The following is a 24,488-nucleotide window of genomic DNA, read 5'->3' as shown; positions in this document are numbered from 1 at the left end:
TGTTAATACAGAAGTTGGAGAAAGAAGACTGACGTAGACAAAAACCATAGTGTAAGTCCCAAAAGATACTATTGGTTATGGTGAATTTTATTATGCATGAGGAAAGCTTTTCATCTTAATGTCATCAAAATCCTGGAATCCCTTATAAACTTTGCATTACAAAATTTTCCTCAAATGGACAGGTGTGCGATGTGGCAGAGATTTTTGTGTCTGATATTCAGATCTCATTTCTACTTTCAAGACTTTCTCCTACCTGGTTTCAATTCTGAGCACTTCTATGTCAGGAATAGATTTGATGATCTCTTAGCATGACTTACATTTTCCCCTACTTCATTTCCTTTGCAAATGATACATGAAGTTTCCTTTGAAAAAGAGGTTCCTTTGAAAAAGAACTTGTTGACTGAAAACTGGTTCTGAACGGTATTCATTGAGAAATTTTGAAGATGGCTCTCTGCATCTCTCAAGTGTTGTTTCTACTCGGATTTTTCTCTCTGAAATGTGGAGAAGGCAGGAGGATGGCAGGCAGACAGGAGGGCCATGTTGTGAGCGCTCAGCCCTCCTGGAGGAAATGTCTACAATAGGATTGACTTTCTAAAGTAACATAATGAAAGCTTTCTTTAAGATTTTACTTAGTTGACAGCACACAAGCAGGAGCAGAGGAAGAGGGAGAAGCGGGCTCCCCGCTGAGCAGGGAGTGCAACATGGGGCTCAATCCCAGGACCCTGGGATCATGACCTGAGCCCAAGGCAGACGCTTAACCTACTGAGCAATCCAGACACCTGATGAAAGTTTTCTTTAAGGAGTTTTTCACAACCCTTTCACACTAACACACAAACTACATTTGCATGTGTATTTAATTGTAGTCCATATAGATAATAGGATAGATGTATTTTCATATGTTGACTTATACACTTAATATTGTGTCATATTATTCATCCCATGATTTAAATCCTCAGTAATATTGTACCAAGTTAGGTATACCTTAGTTTATGAGATGATTATTGTATTGTGAGTGATTTAGGTCATATCAACTCTGTAGCTATTTCAAACAATGCACATTAGCTTATTCAGAAAACCTTTGTTCGAACGGTCATCAGTCCACTGTTGGACATTTTCCTGAGCATTGTATTTTTATGGAAGAAGCCAAATGTTTGAAAGACCAGTGGTGTTGAATTCTGTGGGAATAGCTTTTATGGGAAAAGTACTTCTTGTGAAATGTTTTGTTAGTTTACCCAACTCCATATGACACTGATCTTTTTGAAATTTTCCTAATATGACCTACAGAAAGAAAACATTTATCTGCTGGTGGGACCCAACACTCTAAAGGGTTTCCATCCTTTTTGACTTTGAACGTAATTACAAAGCCATAGTAGCATAGTAATTGTTTCTTATTTTTCAAAAACTCAGGATCTTGAAAATAGCTGAGGTCTATTAGGATCTAGAAAGATTTCAGGATTCAGATTTGCTTGGTGGGGCCCTTGTGGCCCTAGCCAACTGTACCACCTGGGATGGGCTGACTTTAGGTTGACCAGTGAGAATCTCGTGCAGAGGTCACACACGATGGCACATTGGCCCTATTGCAGCCAGACCCGGTGCACCATATGTGGGCGCTTTGGAATGATTTTTAATGTCGTGGTTGACTAAGATATGTGTAGAACAGCTAAACCTTTCAGATATCCATTGAGCCAATGACAAAAACAGGTTCGGGTTCAGCTTGTTCACAATGGTGACACTTCTGAGTGTCCAAGACTATTTTAACAAGAGGAGCTGAGTGATTTCCATGTGTGTGTGTTCCTCAATTGAAGCACTCTGTACTCTCTTAAATTAAGATGTTGAGATGCATGTGTGATGTGATTTCTTTTGGAAAATGCTTGAATAATAGAGTGGGTTGAACTAGAAGTGTGTGTGCTTCTTGAGATACCATATATATCATATGTATGTTAAGAAATATATATAATATAATATATATTTCTATATATTATATAAATTTTTTTCTAGCATTTTGTTGGGCAGATAGGATTTTGGAAATTGCCATCTTAAATTTTTTAGGTGATGAGAAGAGTCATTAGAAGTTATAATATATGTGCCTATATGTTTACATATATGAAAGCTTTGTTCTGTACTCTAAGTTTGCTATAGTATAAAATCAGCATCTATATTATTTTCCTTTGGGAAGTATAAGTCCAATGAATTAAAAGTAGCAGAGGCGGGAGGGGTGATACACCTGAAACATCCTTAGGATTTGGGAAGGATTCTACTTCTTTCCATCTCTTAATTCATAATAGCATTTTTAAAATTAGAAATTTAACATGTAGAAAATTTTGGAAAATACAAATGTACAGAATAAGATAAAAACTACTTATAAGCTTGCTACCTGGAGATAAATTGCTGTTAATATATTTAATATATTTTATTCTGTTCTTTTTTGTATTTGTCAATGTTTATATTTTTCTTTATCACTTTATTTTTTTCAACCTAAGTATACTCTTTTATCCCCATCCCCCCGCCCCACAGTTATCTCTAGTAACCAACCACCAGTGTGTTCTCTATAGTTAAGAGTCTATTTCTGTTTTCCTTTGCTTGCTTGTTTTGTTTCTTAAATTCTACATATGAGTGAAATCATGTGCTATTTGTATTTTTCTGACGGACTTGTTTTGCTTAGCCTTATTTTTTCTAGCGCTAGCCACGTTGTTGCAAATGACAAGATTTCATTCTTATGGCTGAATAATAGTCCAGTGTGTGTGTGTGTGTGTGTGTGTGTGTGTGTGTGTGTGTGTGTATGTATGTATCCATTTGTCTGCTGATGGACACTTGAGCTGCTTCCAGAGTTTGGCTATTGTAAGCTGCAATAAACATAGTGCATGTATCCCTTTGAATTAGTGCTTTTGTGATTTTTTTTTGGGGGGGGTAACTACCCAATAGTGTGATTTAGGGTAGTCTTATTTTTTATTTTTTATTTCTTTTTTAATATTTTGTTTAGTTTAGAGAGAGAGCTTGAGCAGCAGGGAGGGGCAGAGGAAGAGGCAGAAAATCTCAAGCCGACTCCATGCTGAGTGCCGAGCCCGATGCAGGGCTCAATCTCATGACCTTGTGATCAAGACCTGAGCCCAAACCGAGAGTCAGATGCCCCTCTAGTTTTAATCTTTTGAGGAATCTCCATACTGTTTCATACTGGCCGCACCAGTTTGTATTCCCATCAACGGTGCACGAGGGTTCCTTTTTCTCCATATCCTCGCCAACACCTGTTGTTTCTTTGCTTGGTCATTCTGACAGGTGTGAGGGGATATCTCATTGTATTTCCGATTTGCATTTCCCTGATGATGAGTCATGATGTTCAGCATCTTTTCATGTGTTTGTTGGCCATCGGTATGTCATCTTTGGAGAAATGTCTGTTCATATCTTCTGCCCATTTTTTAATTGATTGTTTTTTGGGGGTATTGAGGTATATCAGTTCTTTATATATTTTGGATATTAACCCCTCATCAGATTCGTCATTTGCAAATATCTTCTCCCATTCAGTAGGTTGCCTTGTAGCTTTGTTGATTGTTTTCTTCACTGTGCAGAAGCTTTTCATTTTGACATAGTCCCAATAGTTTATTTTTGCTTTTATTTCCCTTGCCTCAGGAGACCTACATAGAAGAATATTGCTGTGGCTGATATCAGGGAGATTACTGGCTGTGCTCTCCTATAGGAGTTTTATGGTTTCAGGTCTCACATTTAGGTCCTTAATCCATTTTGAGTTTATTTTTTATGTATGGTGTCAGACAGTGTTCCAGTTTCCCTCTTTTGCAGAGATGGTCTTTTTCAGATTGTATATTCTTGCCTCCTTTGTTGAAGATTGACCATATAATTGTGGATGTATTTCTGGGTTTTGTGTTCTATTTCATTGATCTATGTGTCTTTGTTTTTGCCAGTACCATACTGTTTTAGTTACTACCACTTTGTAATATAACTTGAAATCTGGATTATGATGCCTCCAGCTTTTTCTTTTTCAAGGTTGCTTTAGCTATTCACGGTCTTTTGTAGTTCATACAAATTTCAGGATTATTTGTCCTATCTCTGTGAAAAATGCTGTTGGTATTTTGATAGGATTTGCATTTAATGTGCAGATTGCTTTGGATAGGATGGACGTTTTAACCGTATTTGTTCTTCCAATCCATGAGCATGGGGTGCCTTTCCATTTCTTTGCATTTTCTTTTTTTTCTTTTTTTTTTTTTTTTTTTAAGATTTTACTTATTTGAGAGAGAGAGAGCACATGTGAACAAAAGCAGGGGGAAGGAGAAGCAGATTCCTCACTGGACCAGGGAGCCCAATGCAGGGCTCCATCCCAGGACCCTGGGATCATGACCTGAGCTGAAGGCAGACAGATGCCCAACTGACTGAGCCACCCAGGTGCCCCACATCTTCTTTTCTTTATTTAAAAAAAATAAATTGGGAGTCATCTTACCTAATGCATGTCTTGGTTTTTTTTTTTTTCATTTTTCATATTACTCTCTACTAATAAGCTCTTTGTAAAAATAATTTTTAGCATGGCTGTATCACCATCTTTATCTTCTGCTGGCCTGTGTCTTGATGCTGCATAAGGTTTCCTTCTGAATGCTGGGTATTTTGTTTCACATCAGTCTTTTCTTAGGTACCCATTTTCCCTGTGTGCCCATCCTTGAATAAAGAGAGCCTATCTTTTAAGAACTATCTCTTTGTGCTTGAATGCTCCTAAAAACTCCCCTCAGGTCTGGAGGTCAAATTGATATGCCTAGCTCTGGCTGATTTCTGAGGTTGAGCATGTGTGGCTCTGGGGTTGATCTTGGACCGAGTCAGCATTTCCTCTTGATCCTCCTATGAAGATAAGACCCTGTTTTTTCCCATGTCTTCACCACGATTTTTTGCTGGCCTTGTGTCCTGAGGCAAATGGACTTCCCCAGTCCCTGTTCCCCCTGGGTTTGCAGTTCTGGGTGCAAAGAGGTTCCACTGCCAGCCCAGAGCTTGTTCTCTCTCTCTCTAAGATTTATTTTACAGCATGAGCAGGAGGGGCAGAGGGTAAGGGAGAGAGAATCTCAAGCAGACTCCTCACTAAGTGCAGAGCCCAACGCAGGGCTTGATCTCATGACCCTGAGATCACAACCTGAGCTGAAACTAAGAGTTGGATGCTTAACTGACTGAGCTCCCCCACCTCCCCCAGGCGCCCCTGGTCCCACCACTTCTGAAAGCAGGCTCTGGGGCCAGCAGTCCAGCTCTCTATCCCTCAGGGAGGCAGGATAGGGCCACCCGGGGCCAAAGGTGGGGATAATTCCACAGATAATTAGTAACTACTTGACTTTCTTCATTTGCAGTCCTGCTCTATCTTGGCAGCCTTTATGTGTTGTCATGGATATTTCTGTTGGAAACTGTGGGAGAACAAATGAAGCTGAGTGAGTTGGCTCTCATCCAACAGAAGTGTATATGCTGGGGGTGGGTCTCATTCAGCTCAGTGTTTCCTCTCAGCCTTAGCCCCGGATACTGCCGAGGCTCTGAGATGGCATTCCTGGATGAAGGCACAGATTGGGATGAGTGTGTATTTCTTCGCTGTTGGACTAGGGCATAGAAACTCTATCTTTTCCATAGATCACACAGTTCTAGGCTCACCACAGCACCCCCACTGTTTCTAGCATGTAGTACCATCCCATGGCATGGACTCAGGAGCTTGGGCCATGCCCACACTTTGCTTGGACCATATCGGTGAAACCAATCAATTTACTTGGCCGTGGTGGTAGAGATGCTACAGTTTGTAGGGGTCAGTTTTGCTCTTTGAGTCATCCTTTCTGGCATGATCATTTTTCCTTTGTACCCCCAAATAATCCTGATACTTTTTTCCAGAGTTCATATTCTTTCAGGCAAGGAAATGAATCCTATTCCTAGGCTTGCCAGAGTTCTCATAGCTAGTGTAAGGGGTGTGGTTGGGATGAAAAGCTGGTTTTCCCTGTACCAAGTCTGGTGCTTTGTCTACCATTGTACCAGTTCTTCAACCAAACCACTGAATCATTTGCTTTCTGGAAGGCAGTTTCATTGCAATGGATTTATTCTTTGCTTTATCATTTATCCATTTGACAGGTCTCTGAACCATGATTGCCCCACTTTTAAGAAATATCAACAATGTCACGCTTGATTTACCTGAATGCCAAGGTGCTTTCATGTGTATTGAATAATTGCAGTGTGTTTAAGGATTATTCTTAGCGACTCACCCCCCCCCCCGTAATTTCACTCTAGTTAGCATGATTTATTACTCTGAGGATGGTTGATAAGTAGGTTACCCACTTGAGGGAAGTGTCACCTTTTATGTGGGATGTAGTTAGGAGAAAATTGATGATCAAAACAAATGAAATTAATTAGGTGAGGGGAAATTAAATAGATAAATATGATATTTGGAGTCAGATTTGCACAGAGCTATAAAGATATCTCCAAATTTTATGATCGTGCCATTTTAAATCGGTTTGGCAGGTGAGTAAGCATTAAAAACAATTGCAGACATCTGTCTTACTTCTGACTGTTTCTTGGAGTCTTTTTTTTCTTGTTTACAAAGAATATTCTTTGAAAAAAGTTCAGAAAATGTTCAAAATGATACAGAAAAAACTAAGTTCACTCTTAATCCTGTAATCCAGAGAGAAGTACCCCCCATATTTCTTTTTTTAATAGTATATGTAACAATTTTTATTTTTTCCAGTTAAATTTTCTGCATTATGGACATGTTTCCTGGCTGGACATTAGTAACATCATTTATCCACCCCCATTATTAATGGCTCCATTGTATTCTATTGTATCCATCCTCTCATTGATGAACATTTATAAGCTTTCCCAGTTTTTCACCTTTATAAATATTACAGGGAATGTCCTGTTAAATGTACCTACCTTTGTGAATTTGGTAAATTCTTAAGAAAATTTTCTAGAAGTAGCATCGTTGGACCAAAGGTGCACATTTTAAAGTCTTGTGAAACATTTTGCCAAAAAAAGTAACATTAATGTGCACTTCCAGCCGTGTAAAATAATGCTCATTTCCCTGTGTGTTAACTGTCATTGGTTATTATTAATCCTTTTCACTTGGCAGCCTGATAGATTAAAAAAAGAACCCAGAATTTGGTTTATTTCCAGTTTTGTATTTCAGTAGTGAGGTTGAACTCTCTCTTTAGTTGAGAGTATTGCTTCTTTTGTGAATTTTCTCCTTAATATTCTTTGCCTATTTTTCTGTTAGGAAGATCTTTTCAGTGTGTGGAGCTGTTTATATGATAAGAATATTTACCCTCAGTGATTTATATAGGACTGCTTTTTCCAGTTTGTATTTTACCTTTAAGTGGACTTGTGGTACAGAAGTTTTATATTACTATGTAGTCACTTGTTTATTTCTTCTTGTCTATGCTTCATTAAAATATTTTGTCTTTTCCCCAGTTTTTAAGACTTAAATCTTTAATCCATCTGAAATTTATTCAGGCAAAGCTTGAGATAGAGCTTTATTTTTTTTCCAAACTGTTATGTAGCTGATTGTCCAAATCATCATCTCACTGATTTTTAGCTGCTTTAATGTATATACACAAAATTATAAACCTTTTTCATATTTCTTTAATTAATGTAACTTTATATTCTATCTTAATATGTAGGAAAGCTAGCTTCATTCAATACAGTTCTTTTCCAGTATTTTTTTTTGCTTATTAATTTATTCTTCCAGATGAACTTTAAGAATACGGATATCCATATTTTTTTTAAACAGTATCAATGTGAGAACTAGGAATTAGATTGTGTTCTCAGAGAAAAGGCATCTTGGAGCACATGTCTAGCTAGGAGTTTGACCTTGACATTAGAAATTTGCAAGGTTTGCAGTTCTTGAAAAGAAAAAAGAAAATGGCCCAAGGAATGTGCTCCTCTCACGAGAGGACGTTGGCCTGGAGAATGTGAGGATCCATGTGGTTTAAGTTCTTTCTGTTCTGTAAACAAGAAATGGCAACTTAATTCCGACACTTATGGCACCTTCACTTGGCTCAAGAATTGAACCAGCAATCGCGGGGTCAAGCAACCTTGAAGTTTTTTTCCCCAGAATCATTTGAAAAACTTCTCAGGAGGAAGATCTGTAGCATTGGCAGAACCTGAGTGAACTCCCGCGCTCTCCTCCTGTAAGTGCACGTGAAAAGGTAGTGTGTCTCACCATCCTTCAGTGCCAGAGGTCTGACTGGTTTCCTAGGCACTCGTGAGTCCGTGCTTAAAAAAAGAACAGCACTCTTAAAATACCGTCTATGTAATTAAAATTAAGCTAACATCTCTAGTAACTGTCTTGTCAGGTCTTCCCACCTGTTCTTTCTTTAACCTTGTTTTAGGTCCCACTTGTTGGTCAAGTCATTATTAATCCTTTAATATTTTTTAGTTGCCCTGACAGAGTTTAACATTTTTTAGTTTTAAAATATCTTCCAGGTGTTTCTGCATGTACTGTATAAAAATGTAACTAGAAGTTAATAGATGAGAGGACTATTTCTCACTGCCATTCTTTTTTCCTTGAGTTACTATATTGTTTCTATTTTAAATATTTTTCATGTGAATAAAGTCAAAACTTGGAGATATGTTTCATGTGAATAAAGTCAAAACTTGGAGAGATGTTACATTTTATTTTATTTTTTTAAGATTTTATTTATTAGAGAGCCCACATGAGCTGGGGGGGGGGGCGGGACAGAGGGAGAAGGAGAAGCAGACTCCCCGCTGAGCAGGGAGCCCATGCGGGGCTCGATCCCAGGATCCTGGGATCTTGACCTGAGCCGAAGGCAGATGCTTAATGACTGAGCCACCCAGGCGCCCCTAGATTTTAAATTTGGGAAATGATATACCCAAGGCTCAGCCCAACCCCAACCTCACAGTGATTTTTGATATTTCATAAAGGTATGTGTCAGAAGCATATTTAGTATAGAATACCAACATGTATTTTAGAATCTTGCAGAATGCTCTATTTGCAGGTTCTAAGCTCTTTATTGATTAGCAGTGGTATGACTCTGTGGGTTGTTACACTTTTTCAGGATGTGTATTTATTATCATTCTTCTTTTCTAATACAAACTAAGGTGCTCTAAATGAGGATTCTACTTCATTGGTAGTCCTGGAATCACAGGGAGTATTTGTCTTCATGTAGTTATGCCTACAAATTTTCCTGTATTTCCCATTTCTTTCTATTCTCCTCCTTCTAACTCGGGGTTTTGGCTCAGTGGTAATCGTTGTAAACATATTAAAATACTTCTATTGTATTCACACACCAATGAAGGGAGAAAACAGACTAGGTTTTGAAGACCAGTAGTTAGCAGTTTACTAGTCTTGTAACCTTGGGAAATGGTTATATTCTCATCTGTCTACTGCAGACCCATGTTGCCAAAGTCATATTTTAGTGGATTAACATTTTAGAAGTATGGATGGAACTTGACAGATTATTTGTTGAAGGTTCTCCACATATTCAGTTATAATATAGAAGTTCTATCCTTAAAATTGTGTTAGGTCATAAAGTTTAAGGAATTACAAATATAGAACTGTATAGTGTCATCTCATGCTAGTATAACCAACAGTCCAGTTTGTGCAAGTTAATGAATATTTGAAGTTTAGGGAAGTCTAAATAAAAAATATGTAGCAAAAGGACATGTTATCTTTTTCAGTCTAACTTGTGTGATGACACATGGAATGAAAAATATTTGTCCAATGATATCCGATATTAGGGCCCCATGCCTTCAAATTAGCCTCAGTTCTGGTTTCTGAAGACTTTGCTGGTTCATAGATGAATTTTAGGTTCCATTTGACCCCTGAATCTCTGAATTCGGTGTATTCCACCTCTTTATTGGTTTCAGTAGGTACATTGAAGGCCAGCCACACTCAGCCTTGAATGTTGGATTTTAAAACAAAAGTTTCTATGCTTTGAAAAAAAATCAATAAAATCATATTTTACGGACCTATAATAAAACCTGGAAAAATGAAGATTCTTCACCTTATGTGAGGTGTTAAATGATTGCATCTTTTGAGAACTGTAACCTATTCAGTATGTTTACATAGATAATGCAATTGAAAGCATTCAGTATAGAACCCAGTATACCCCATGCTCAGTGACTGGCTAGCACAGTGCCCTCTGCATATAGGTGTTAATGTTTAAGTGGAGGACTGTCCCCCAAATCTTTCTTGCCCCTCTAGGCTACCTAGAATTCCAACTACTGGACAGTATAGTTTTTGGTCTCTGATAGAAAGTAGGATTCTCACACAGTGAATGTGGGCTGGTGAGAAAAGGCCTTCTGGACCCCTGCCCAAGGAGGCCACCTTCCCTGGGGAAGGCTTCTCCCACGGTGACCTTGACTTCCAGGTCACTGAGCTTCCTGGGTAGGGAAGGGGCCTCCAGAAGGGAGATGAGGTTGGCTCAGCTATCAGTCACAGGTCTGATATGTAGAATTTACTTGGTTTTTCTTCCAAAGAAGTCCTTTATGATACTTGTTCTCATTTTCTGCCCTGTATGGTGCTAGTTCCTGGTGACATTATTATAATAACTTCTTTTCCTTCTAGGTGACTCAGGCTTCAGGGGACTCACTGATCTACTTGTCCTCTTGATGTTAGAGTCTAAGAGACTTTTTTAAAGATCATGGGTGGGAAGTGAGATGTACCTAAAGTGACCATAAGAATATTTGGGAAAGTTTAGTTTGATTAGCAGCTAGTTGTTAACAAGGGCTTTAGGTGGTGGTTAAAAGTAGAGATTCTGTAGTCTTTGGGCCTGGCTTTGAATCCTGGCAGCATCCCACATACTAGCCCTGAGACCCTGGGCTTGAACTTCTCAGTGCTTCCTCTATCAAGTGGGGATAATGATAGATAGCACCTAGTTCACATGATTGCCTAGGACTTAAGCAGTGGCTGGGACAGACTGAGAGCACAGCTCAGCCGGTGGGTGCAGATTACAAGGTGCCCTGCTGGTGTAGTCGGGTAGCTGTGTCCTGTAATTAAATGGGAGCCACGGCTGCTGACCCCCTTCCTGCCCCCCAGAGGGGACCGCCAATTCTTTCCCATGCACCCTGAGTCCCCAGTGAGAGAGAGCAGTGATTTGTATCAGGATTTGTGGTCTCCATATGCAGGCTTTGTTGTATTTGTTTGCTCCAAAGGCTTATTGCTGTGGCATTCAGAATGTGAAATAATAGTTAATGGGGACAAGAAGATTAATGGCAAAATTTAAAATCACTTAGTGGCTAATACCTTAGCGGCCTATGCAGTCTGTATCTTGATATGCAGGTTGGCTCTCCTATTAACATTTCTAAGCTGTTTAGAAATTGGCTGGATGCACATTCATTTTTCATCTCTGCTCTTCCATTCAGGAAATATCAGTAGGGTTTAATAATTCCTTGTCATTTCTGGAAAGATAAATCAGATTATAGATTATTAAGGGTGATTTTTCATGTTGATGGTGGATAAACATGAAGAGGCACCCTTGCTGAATGGAGACTGACTTATCGATTATGATCACAGGTTTAATGAGACCACTCAAATACTTCAGTGCTCATGGATTCTTTTCTAGTGTTACCGTAGGTGGATCCAGGAATACTATTAACTATGATTGTGTACTGATTGTTGAGCACCTACTATCCCACATGAGCTTCCCAGAGGACGTATTTTATAGTTGAGGAAATGCAGAGAGGTTGAACAACTGACCCAAGATGTTATGGGTTTCCACTCCCAAGCTCATTTTCTTACTTTCATACTTTGATCAAGACTCTTGATACAGGGGCACCTGGGTGGCTCAGTTGGTTAAGTGACTGCCTTCGGCTCAGGTCATGATCCCGGAGTCCTGGGATCGAGTCTCACATCGGGTTCCTGGCTCAGCGGGGAGCCTGCTTCTCCCTCTGACCCTTTCCCCTCTCATGCTGTGTCTCTCTCTCTCTCTCTCTCTCTCTCTCTCTCTCTCTCTCAAATAAATAAAATCTTAAAAAAAAAACTCTTGATAAAATCGACTAACAACAAAAAAAGAGTTTTTTAGTAAAATCTAGCCTTCCATAGGAGTCCGATCACTGTGGCAAATTTGGCATTTGAGTCCTAGAGTCCAATTTTGAGCTATGGGGGATTAAATTAAATAATGTATGTAAAGTATGTGGGGGGACCTGCCACACGGTCAGTGCTTTATCTTCACCTTGGCCTCTAGCATTGGGTGGGGCACCTGTTGAAGCTTTTAAAGTCTGCTGGAATATAGGAACTAAGAGAGTAAGCTGGAGTGTCAAATAGGCCTGGTTATGAATACGGCGCTCTCTAACTTTGGGCTGTAGGTCATGTGGGGGGATTCTGGTTGCAAACAAGAGACCCTTCTTTTTTATTTATTTTTTAAAGATTTTATTTATTTGACAGAGAGAGACACAGCAAGAGAGGGAACACAAGCAGGGGGAGTGGGAGAGGGAGAAGCAGGCTTCCCACAGAGCAGGGAGCCCGATGTGGGGTTCGATCCCAGGACCCTGAGATCATGACCTGAGCCGAAGGCAGAGGCTTAACGACTGAGCCACCCAGGCACCCCGACCCTTATTTCTAATTGCCTTATACCAAAGGGAGTTTCTTAAATCTAGAGGTAGAGCCTGTCCAGAACTGGCTGTTCCAGGTGATACATCTCTCTTCTCTGCTACCCTTGATGTTAATCCATCTCTTAACTCATAGCGAGAAAGCTGAAGGACTTCTAGTCATCACATGCCGATGTGGCACTGTCCAAAGAAAGAAACCAGACTCTTTCTTCTGGGGGCCGTTTCCTAGTAGAAAAGAACATTTTTTTTCCAGAAGCCAGGCTTCTCTTGTGTTTCGGGAACTAGAGTTTGGTCAGATGCCCGTTTCTGAAATAATTGCTAACAAAATGAAAATAACCTCCCCTTGAAGCACATGGCTTTGTGGGGGAGGAATGGGTAACTGCACAGAACTGAGATCTCGTTAGACAGGAAGGAGGGAAAGGATGCTAATCTCCTCTGCAATTCTCAGTCTCCTTATGTGTAAATGAGGGAGGCTAACACTTAGCTCACATGGTTGTCAAGTGAGACGGGCACCAAAGACCAGCATCAGAACAAGGGATTACCATGCATTTGAAGGTGTAAGAGACCAGGGCCACACGTTCCATCCTCTACTTAGGCTTATGTACTGAAAGCTATGCAATTTTAAGCAATCTTGGGCTCTCCTTTTTAACTGTTCAACAGCGGTCTTTTGAGAGGCTGCCATGTGGTGGGCATTGTGCTGGGAACCACACAGGACTTAACCTGTGCCGTATGTGTATGTGTGTGCATACTATCAGCTAGGATTATGTGTTTCATAGTGCATCGTATATATTATCCATGGTGCTCATGACAGCACCTCAGAGCAGGTGTTTCCCCCATTGAGGAAATGCATGTAGGAATGTTAAGTGAATATTACCGAGTGCTGGTTGGGGCAAAACTTACTGTTCTGAACGAGTCCTGCAGGTCAAAGACGGCTTGTCTCTTTCATTAATAGACATTGGAGATCCGTCTGCTTCCCTGGAAAGTTGGTAGCTAAAGTATCTCATGCATTTATAATTTTTAAAATCTGTAACTTCTCTGTTAATGTGAATTTATTATTATGGTTAGTGATAGACTTGAATAAAAGCACTGATTCGATGAAACCCCATACCAGCTAATCTATGCTTTTGCTCACTTAAGACATTAAATTTAGTTTATGAAATGTACCAGAAGCAGAGTGATGTTTCTGAGGAAATCAGTCAATATTAGAAAGAACGATTTGATTAACTTTGTTTGGGTCACAAGCATGCCATTTCCAACACAGGATACTTCCTAGGAATTAGGATCATAGGGAAAGATTCGATTTAAAAATTGAGGGGCATGAAAATACAGGACACCTCAGACATTTGGCTAATAGCACCGATACTTGATTTAGTCACATGTACTGCCAGTTTGCCAAGAAGAAAATTCTCTATTTGCCTTATTAGATACATATTCAGAAGTCGAATTAGTAACTGGGTTCTTATCTGTTTCTGGGTTTAAAGCATCTGTGTGAGTTAACAAGAAAGGAGATGTTTTTATCTCTTTATCCAGTGTCTCACTGAAGTGACATTTTCTGGGCGGTGGTCAGCAGACACAGGTTTTGTTCCCTGCCCGCCCCGCCCGCCGCCCCGCCCCATGCCAGAGGGTCACCTAGGGGGCATGGTGTGTTGACATTTTCCATTTTGTTCATGGTATCATAGTCATTTTTCTTTCTCTTTTTAAAAAAGTGAATTCAGAGCAGGTAGAATGTGCCAGAGCAGACAGGGCCCTCTGGGTGGTAGTAAGGAAGATGGGTTTATTCTAAGAGGCTGGGAAACCATTGGAGAGTTTTAAGATTTTTTTATTTATTTGCCGGGGAGAGAGCGTGTGCGTGTGCACGAGCAGGCAGAGGGGCAGAGGGAGAGGGAGAAACAGCCTCACTGCTTAGCAAGAAGCCCGGTACAGGACTCAGTCCCAGGGGATCATGACCTGAGCTGAATGAAGGCAGATGCTTAACTGTGCCACCCAGGCATCCCGGTATCATAGTCTTTCAATGGAATGGTGACCCTACTTTTTTTTTTTTTCCTTTGGAAAACACACATTTGGAAAGTTAAGGAACAGCTTCGTCCAGAGCAGATGGTGTGCGAGGTGTGAGAATAACCGTTGGCAGGTACTATGGAGAGAAGCCAGTGGGCTCCGGGAGGACTTGTGTGCCTGTTTTATCCTTGGAATAGTGCATTTGTGTGATGTTTTGTATCCTCTTTCAGACGTGTGAAAATGGAGGCTTGGGGCCAGTGTTGGGGATATGTTGGTGCATAATAAGTTGGTGCATAATAAATGGGCCAGAGAGACGCTCTCCATGTTGTTTCTTCAAACATACTCTAAACGTCTTGTGTTGGGCCAGCCAGAGTCCTGTCTTTTTGCTGTTCCTATCCTCTCTTTCCTTGGATTTTTGCTCGTATACTGGAAAGAAACGTCTCTCCTCTTCCTTGAGGTTTTCAGTCTGTATTTAAGGTTTTGATAATACCTGCGATGTAGGTAGATGCAAGCTGGGGGAAAAAAATAATAGTCTAGTAGCAATGGCATTTTCCAACCCCGAACTCATGTTTCTTCTTCGTATTATTATTTTAAGGGTAAATGTGAGAGCCGGCTTGCCCTAAGCTAATTCAGACACACTGTGCTTTTCTAAAAATGAGGTTCTTCCCCAAGCTTCCATCTGAGCACTGGTTCTGGTGCCTGCGTGTAGAGCAACTTGACCCCTAAAGATAATGTGTGGCCTGAACGCCAGTGCTGGTGACTTCCTTGGGGCCAATTACCGGTGCTCTGTATGGCGCTGTGATCGGCAGGGAGGCCCTTGTGTTCCTCAGGTAAGACAGAACGTCAGTTTCAGTTACTAATGAGATGAAAGGTCTCTGACAACTCAGTTAGCATTTTAGCCGTAGGCATATTTGGTCAGCTAAGATGCACTCTGGTGCATCAAATAACAAAATTTTCTTTTTTCCTTTTTTTTTTTTTTTTTTTTTAAAGTACATGGTAGAGGGAGAGAAGTAACTGGCCGTGGGTCATAGAAAACCCTGAGCAGAAAGGATGCATAGGTTTTCTGCCATCACCCAGAAACATTTGACCACACCTTAGGTTGGCCTCAGTCATTTGATCATCAGGCAGATGCATGCACATCCAAAATCTGGAGACCAGGTGATGAGCAATTACTGACATGAAGAACAGCAGCAAACACAAAGATCTTTGGTGTGTGTGCCAAATGGGGTACGCTTAGGGAGTTGCCTTTTCTTGTGAGGCAGAATTGCTTTTTCAGGTGACCGTGCCCATGGTGGGCCAACTGATTCATTTTCCTACAATCTGTCCATTATAGTTCGTTCAGCATTCTTGGTGATGTAGACATGAACTCATAAAACAGAATCTAACCTAGCATGGATGAGTATTTCCTTTCAAGTCTTACCTTGTGGGACAAAATAATGATAGTAATAATGAGAAAAACGGTAATCTTTGTAGTGATAGTAAAATGTACTCAGTTTATTGTGTCCAGGCACTGTTCTGAAGTCTTTACATATACTAATAAGCCTATGAGTTACTATGATTATCCCCATTTTACAGGTGAGGAAACTGAGTTGCAGCAAAGTTAAGAATTTTACCCAAACTTAGAGTTGACAGAGAGGGTTTCAAACATTGCATCCTAGTTTTTAAAATAGTTTTTCTTTTTCTTTTTCTTTTTTTTTTTTTTTTTTTAAGATTTTATTTGTCCAAGAGAGAGCACCCAAGCTGGGGGAGCATCAGGCAGAAGGAGAAGCAGACTCCCCGCTGAGCAAGGAGCCCGATGTGGGACTCTGTCCCAGGACCCTGGGATCATGACCCAAGCCAAAGGCAGACATGTTAACCGACTGAACCACCCAGGTCTCCCTAAAATAGTTTCTATTTAGAAAGAGAGCGAGCAGGGGGAGGGGCAGAGGGAGAATCTCCAGCAGACCCCCCACTGGCCGTGGAGCCCAACGTGGGGCTCAGTCTCACAATCCTGAGATCATGACCTGACCTGAAACCCAGAGTTGGACACTTAACTGACTGAGCCACCCAGGTGCCCCTTGCTTCCCAGTTTTAGATTCTCTATTCTTAACCATTGGACTGTGTTTCCAAAGATTAGATTCTGTTTGAATCTTCTTGGGAGCTGGTAGTATCTCATTCTTTCTGAGCATGCCCAGCCAGTTGCATCCATTTTCTTGCTTGGGTTCTGAAGAACATGGGAAATGAAAGAGTAGAGCAAGTGAGAGATTATGATTCGCGTTTATTACCGATTGGGTGGCCCATTCTTCTTGTGGACAGCGTGTTTCCAATAGGAGGAAAGGGTGGAGCTGAGCCCAGCATGCTTGCTTATTCCCCTGTTTACCAATCTGCTCGGTTAAGCCATGTCCTGGGGGTGCAGAGGAGGAAGGGACACAGAGAGACCTGAGAGAATCCTTCCTAATGGAAACCAGGGATGGGGAAAAGGGGCTCCCTTCCCACTTCAGAGTTAGGAGTTCATCAAGTCTGGAATCTAGCTAAAAATTAACAATCCCGTCAGGGGTTGCCGTGATGTTCAGTAATTCTTGTGTGGTTTGGCGGAAAAATCACATGATGGTATAAATGTAGTTGGAATCCTCCCGAGTTCGTATTGAATTGCTGCATATTTCACCTCTCCCTGATTTCTGGAAACTACAAGTGGATCCTTCTGGACCTATGTACTTCGGTTTTCTTTTCTCTGTTCTTGAAGTGCTTTGTCTTTTCCTTTCTGTTTTCAAAGCCATTGCTTACCTGTTTTTCTTACTGACAATGTGACTAGTTCTAAGGCATGATTGTGTTAGTGAATATTTTGTGATATAAATTGTAATTATGTTTATTTAGAAAAGCACCTCAGATCTCAAAGCAGTATGGAGAGCTCAGCAACAGTATTTAAACAGATTGTTGTGAGAGGTAACTTAGTAGATCTTTAGACTTTTCCTTGTTCTCTATTGTAAGAACCATTTAGGAGTGTTTAAAACTCCAGCGTTGGGGTGCCTGAGTGGCTCAGTCGGTTAAGTGTCTGCCTTCAGCTCTGGTCATGATCCCACAGCCCTGGGATCGAGCCCCGCATTGGGCTTTCCACTCAGCGGGGAGTCTGCTTCTCCCTCTCCCCTTCCCCCCACTTATGCTTGTGCTCTCTCTCTCCCTTTCTGAAGTAAATAAAAATTAAAAAAAATTCCAATGCTACTTTGCAGTATAGACCAGAAGCAATTAGTGGTGAAATCTGTAGTTCTTTTTTAAAGATTTTATTTATTTGAGAGAGAGCACAAGCAGGGGGAGCAGCAGGGGGGGGAGAGAGAAGCAGGCTCTCCACCGAGCAGAGAGCCCAATGTGGGGCTCAATCCCAGGACCCTGAGATCATGACCTGAACTGAAGGCAGATGCTTCACGGACTGAGCCACCCATGTGCTCCAAAATTTGTGGTTCTTAAGAGTGACAGGACAATGTAGGAGGCCAGATGCTCATTTGTAGGGTGCCCTCTGGAATGGAGTGGGGGAGGCACGTGGGTCACATACTGTTTAATAATAATTATGTGTAAATGGTAAAGACGTGTGCTGTCCAAAATTTATAGAAAATGTTTTCTAAAACACGTTAAACGTTCTCTTCCTTTTCATGGTTTTCGAATGCTCTTTGGCGTAGAGCTTGAAGGAGAAGCCTTCAGTGCCGTGAAGGAAGTTGGGGGGAAGAAAGAACCATGTCAGCTAACATGTATTACATTTGACGGTGTGCCTTGGACTGTGCCAGTCACTTTAATCACTGCTTCCTGTAATTCTGGAGGTCTTCACCATTCTACAGATGCAGAGTCTCAGGCTTTCAGTAGTGAGGCTAGTTCCCCGTGGTTGTGCAGGTGATGGGGGGGGGCGGGTAAAGCTGCGCCCCAGGCTTGGGTGTGAGCACCTAGGACATCCTCAAGGGTGTTGAATGTGCTTGTATCCTTGGCCTCCTGCATGCAGGGCTCAGCATGCTTGCCTGGGGCTAGGGAGGTGGCATTTTATGCCAAATAGTTAACTTCATAAGATTCCTATGCTCAAGAGGATTTTGTTCTCGCTTGGTGCTCAAAACACAGTGAAATAAAACCCAGAAGGCTTTGGACTGAAGTAGCCCAGTGCACCGTGGTGGGTTCTAGACGTAGCGAGATCCCCCATCGGCCTTGCCTCTGCTCCTGGGCAGGTGAAGACCTTGTGGGGTGTTGTAGAGAAGAGTTGCCCCCCAGCACCATCCCTGTTGGCTCCTGTAGAAAAACACCAGCCTAGGAAGACAGTCTTCCTTGTTTTTAAATTTTTTGTTTTTGTCTTTGGAACTCTGCCTTCTGCCTGGACACTGCCATCTAGATACCTTCTTTATGTCATTGTATCTTGTTGTTAATCGGAAAGGTGACTAAAATGTTGAACTATTACATTACCCTAAGGAAAATAACTAAAATTAATCATGAAAAGCAACTATCTTTTATTTATACTGGAGGAAACACTGGGGAAAAAAACTTAAATTGTGGCTAACATAAATAGAGAGGGCAGGGCGCCTGGGTGGCTCAGTCGGTTAAGCGACTGCCTTCGGCTCAGGTCATGATCCTGGAGTCCCGGGATCGAGTCCCACATCGGGCTCCCTGCTCAGCAGGGAGTCTGCTTCTCCCTCTGACCCTCTTCCCTCTCGTGCTATCTCTCATTCTCTCTCTCTCAAATAAATAAATAAAATCTTTAAAAAAAAAAAATAGAGAGGGCAAATGTCCCCCTAGTGAGCGTTCTAATGCTTTTAAAAATAAATATTTCTAATATCATCCCTAAGCTATTTGATTTATTTAAAAGAGAATGTTGACTTTAATCTCTCTTCTACATGTGAGTTATAGGAGTTTTCAGACTTGTTACCAAGTCCTTTAATGCTAAATAGCTTTAGAAAAAAAGAAAAACAGCAGTCACTTGAAATGAATAAGTTCTCTCAACATTATGCTAATTTTTTTCCCAAATGGAGGTATTTTAAGGAATCGTCCTTGACAGTAGAGCCATAATTAAGTTTTTAAAAAACATGTTCATCTGGAAACCAACTATAGATTTAGTTCTGCCCCTCATAGATGGCTTAATAGAAGTCAGTTGTATACTGGGGTGTTTTCATTTTTTAAAATGATAATCCTAAAACTGTGACTAGTTGTAATTTGAAGTATACTTTTCCTTATATACAAGTTAAATCTGTTAAGAGGAGCATGATTTTAGCATAATAAATGAGGATCATGAGATTTGTTTATGTAGCTGATTGTTTTGTCTGTGAGCAGCTTTATATCATGAAAATGAAAGAACTGGGTATTTTTATTTTTTTGCATCGTTTTTTCCTGTTTATTTTTTAAGCCGGTTAAATGCCTTGCTGAACAGAGGGGTGTAAAGTGAATTAGAGCTTCTTAAAACTGTGTCGACGTAGGCCCTGAATCAAGACCCGTGGTTTGTAATAGCTGTTGGTTTCAAACAGGAGCCAAGAGTGATGTGTTTCTGTGGTCTGTTAGCCATTCAGCACCACGGTGGGAATGGCTCATTCAATTGGAAGAACATAGTTTACGGGGGGAAAACAAAAAACAAAAACTTTGTCAACGAATGTAGTTCATGTTGATTAGATGTATGTGAATCTATAATGGAGAGCCCAGTTTTAGCATTAGCTCCACATACGGTTATTAAAATACTTATCATAACTTTCCTGTATTTTGTTTTACCCACATAAATTCCCTTCCAAGCCAAAACTTGGTTAATCTCTCCATGACATAATACATGGTTATGAATACAGAAGATGCTTTTTCATGTTCCCCAGTGAAGGGAGATGTGTACGGCGTTAGACTTTGTAGTCGGGCGCTCTGGACCCGCCTGCCTTGTTAGGAGGCTTAGGTCCACAACGCCGCACTCATGGCCTAAGTGGGTCATTGTGTGTTGTCAAGCCTTTTCCACCTCTCCACGCCCTCCCACCCAGTCTTACCCTACTTTGGTTTTTAAAGAAGTCACCATTTCTTTGCCGTGGATCAGGGTGGTGATGGACAAATCACTTAGCATCTCTGGGCCTCACATGGGCTTTTTCTCTGAGGTGGTAAGGAGGCCTGTTTTCCCCCATTAGATGCCAAATAAGATGAGGTCTTTTCACTAGTGACCCAGTGTTCTGTAGCTCAATTCTAATTAACGTTTTCTGATTTTAGATAGCAACTTCGGTGGTCTACATGATGTCTTACCCTTTGGGATGCTATAACAAAATATCACAGACTGGGTGGCTTTAAGCCACACAGTTTATTGCTCACAGTTCTGGAGGTTGGAAGTCTGAGGTCAGGGTGCCAGCATGGGTGGGTGGGGGCTGTCTTCTGGGTCACAGACTTCTCACTGTCCTCGCGTGGTAGAAGGGCTAGGGCGCCTTGTGGAGTCTCTGACAAGGATAATAATCCCATCCGTGAGGGCTTCATGTTCATGACCTGAGCACCTTCCAACACCATCACTTGGGCATTAGGATTCCAACATGTGAATTTTGGAGGGGTACTCAAGCATTTAGACCATAGCACATTAGAAAGTGTGAACAGAGGAGAGAAAGTTGTGGATGCTAGAGGGTTAGGAAATTATGCTTGAATGTACTTCAACACTGAAGACGTTTTTGTTGACTGCATCGTCCGCGGGATGTTTTGGGTACCATACATAACTGATATTTTTATCAGCTTCGCGTAGTAGGGTAGGATATTGGAGGAGAAATCTGGGAAGCCTACGCGGAAAGAATGTGAAAATTAAAGAAACACCAGTTTGTAGTTAGGGCATATTTGTTAAGAGGAAATACCCTGTGATAATTCCTATATTCCCATGAAAATTGTGAATTACTGTTGGGTAAGGGACTCCAGTTCATTTCAATGCCCCAGAAGTTTTTAATTCTGTGAGAACACATGACTGAATTGGAACTCAGACTGTTTTTAGAGGCTCACAGATTGCTTTATCCATCTTGAAATTCCTCCTTGTGCAACCTTAAACCCACCGATTGAACAGAATTTTTTGTTTGGGAGAGAGAAGTTTATGGTATAAGTGATCATTTTAGGTATTTAGGTAGCTTTTTCTCTTGGTCTTACCCAGTAATTTGTTATTAGTTACCAATGGACCCCATTTTGGGTGATTTTTCATACTCTATTTCCATTGGGTGAATTTCTGATTAAGGTTCACTGTATTTTTATGCATGTATCATGGCTAGGACATGCATCATTCAAGTGTAATGGCTATTAGTCTTGCCATTCCCAGCTTGGTGGTCTTATTATTTTTGTTGTTGTTTAAACATTCCCTGGAGTGTTCCTTAGGAAGGATATGCTCTTTTTAGTGTAACTTGTTGAGAAATTCTACAAATCAAAGCTTCCACTTAAATACAGCTCTCCTGTTAATAATACCAACTGTAGGAATGTATGTTGGTAAGCATGTTATCTACCAATCAGACAATTGGGTATTCAACTCTTTCTAAGGTATTAGAAATGCTCTACGTGTTCCGTAGGCCTTTGCTTTACTCCTCTAGCTAGAACCCTGGGTCATATATCCTACTGGACAGTTCCGTGTGGTTCTCCCACTTAGATAATTACCAGCAAAGTACCAAAAGATGAAAAACTTGCTAAAGTTTCTTTTAGAAGAAGTTCCAGGTAAACTGTCTGACACTTGTAGGAACAATAGCTTTCTTCTCCTACCTTCAAGATCCCTGGAAACTTCTCAGCTCCTAGGAGGAAGATGCTCCCATCTACTGAAATTTTGCCTTGCCTTCTTTTAACGGGAAGACCTACCTCCTGCCCTCTGATGAAGCTGATCCTATAATCTCCAAAGTCCTTGCTTTCTTTCAAGACATTAAATAACCCCGGCCCTACCAGCTACAGCAAACAAATAATTTAAATAGAAAAAAACATGGCACCCATTTTTTCTTAATGGATTGTGATGGGTTACACTTCAATTCTGTCTTTGCCAGTTTTGTTATTTTGTATGCAGAAGATTTGGTGTTAATTCTTTATTTGAATTACTTGGTAAATTATTACATTTGCTGAGAGAGGCAGAGTCATGAATTTAGTCAGTAAAAGTTTATTGTGGACATACAAGATAGTGGGCCTACTGGTCAGTACTATGCATTCATACATGAAATACTAAGTAACTGACTTCAGGAACCTCATAAGAAATGCACTTAGTGTGCATTTTCCTTGATTAGAGCCACTGACATTTTTTCTAGAACATTCTGAAGTCACCTTAACCTTAGAGTAAAACCCTTTTTCAACAAGAATCAAGTATCCTCCCTGCTTCTGTGCCTTTTCTTCTAAAGATACAACTCTTGTATAATAAGGTTGTGGAATTGGATGGAACCCTCAAAGTGAACCTTTGAACCTTTCCATGTCACTCCCATACTTCGTTCATAAACCCTTCGGCTACGTCTAGACAGAATTCACAATACTTCCCAGAAAGTAGTTTTGACTGTTAGTAAGTTGTGGTATTTAATTCCTTCATGAGTTCCTTACCACATGGAGCCTATGAAATATTCAGAAGTTTACATCTGAAGTATATGTTCAGTGGGAATTGGCTTGTCATCAAATCTCAGGTGTTAAAAAACATTTTTACATGCTCTATATTGGAATGATCGCAAATTTCTTAACTGTGGGGATGAATTAAAATATGTAAATTGAAAGTTGTAAGCATACTCATGATTGTAAATTAATTTTTTTTTTGCTGTGAATATTAAACAGGTGGTAGATTCATGGTTAATATTCTAGGAAATAGAAAACATTTTTAGATAGCCTAATCTTGTTAGATGTATAGAAGTAGAGAATACTTTTTTCATTTTTTTTTCATTAACATTTAGTGGTACCTACTAATTTCTAGGCGTTGCAGTAAATGTTGGGGACTCATGATGTGGCCCCCAGAAACTCACAATTTTGTGGTTTTTTTTTTTTAATGGTCAAAAATCTAATTTTTCTTTTTTTTTTTTTTTTAATTTAGAGAGAGCACATGTGTGCTCTTGTGCATATGAGTGGGGGAAGGGGCAGAGGGGGAGGGAGAGGAAAAGACAGAATCCCAAGGGGACTGTGTGCTGAGCATGGAGCCTGATGCAGGGCTCAGTCTCAGGACTCTGAGATCTTGACCTGAGCCAAAACCAAGAGTCACATGCTCAACCGACTGAGCCACCCAGGTACCCCAAAATCTAGTTAACTTTTAAAAAAGCTTATGGATACTGTGAGAACTGTGTCCTCTACTCTTAGTGATTTAGGTGCTTAAAAGCCCTAATGTAGCCCTCTTTGGAATTTGGGGTCTTTGAAGAGTCTTCATTCAGAAGCCCAGGCATCCTTTCCAAAATTCTGACTAAATGTTAAAAAGATTAGGTTTTACTATTTGATCCCTTGACGCCAGTCCATATGCGTTGACTTTTACTTTTTGTATAGTATATTTATCAAAAGTAGAAAAAATGATTCTAGAGGGCTGTCCTTTAAACAAGAGGTGTTTTCGTACTTTTAGCCAAAGGCCCATCTCAATTTGGGAAGGTCCCAGGATTGTCTGAGCCTTCCTAACTTGTCTTCTCCTGGTCACTGATGCACAGTTGTTCTTTTTTTTTTTTTTTTTTTTTTAATTTTTTTATTGTTATGTTAATCACCATATATTACATCATTAGTTTTTGATGCAGTGTTCCATGATTCATTGTTTGTTCATAACACCCAGTGCACCATGCAAAACGTGCCCTCCTCAATACCCATCACCAGGCTAACCCATCCCCCCACCCCCCTACCCTCTAGAACCCTCAGTTTGTTTTTCAGAGTCCATCATCTCTCATGGTTCGTCTCCCCCTCTGACATACTCCCCTTTTCTTCCTCTCCTGTTATCTTCTTCTTTTCCTTTTTTCTTAAAATATGTTGCGTTATTTGTTTCAGAAGTACAGATCTATGATTCAACAGTCTTGCACAATTCACAGCGCTTGAACTCTATTTTAAAAATTATTCATTGTTTATTAGTATTTTAAAAG

At 40.6% G+C, this 24,488-nt stretch overlaps 1 protein-coding gene and 1 non-coding gene across 2 annotated transcripts in view; both read left to right on the top strand.

The window, feature by feature from the left end:
- Positions 1–24,488, top strand: part of RYR2 (ryanodine receptor 2) — a 728,853-nt gene that overhangs the window by 134,311 nt on the left and 570,054 nt on the right. The window lies entirely within an intron of this gene.
- LOC112807950 (small nucleolar RNA SNORA2/SNORA34 family) lies at positions 19,926–20,058 on the top strand. Its single transcript, XR_003204205.1, has one exon. It is a non-coding gene; the product is annotated as a small nucleolar RNA SNORA2/SNORA34 family (small nucleolar RNA).

The sequence above is a fragment of the Callorhinus ursinus genome, unplaced genomic scaffold, assembly GCF_003265705.2.
Source record: "Callorhinus ursinus isolate GAN/ISIS: 27379988/994484 unplaced genomic scaffold, GSC_fseal_2.0 scaffold32, whole genome shotgun sequence".
NCBI lineage: Eukaryota > Metazoa > Chordata > Mammalia > Carnivora > Otariidae > Callorhinus > Callorhinus ursinus.
This window is presented reverse-complemented; position numbering and strand designations above follow the sequence as displayed.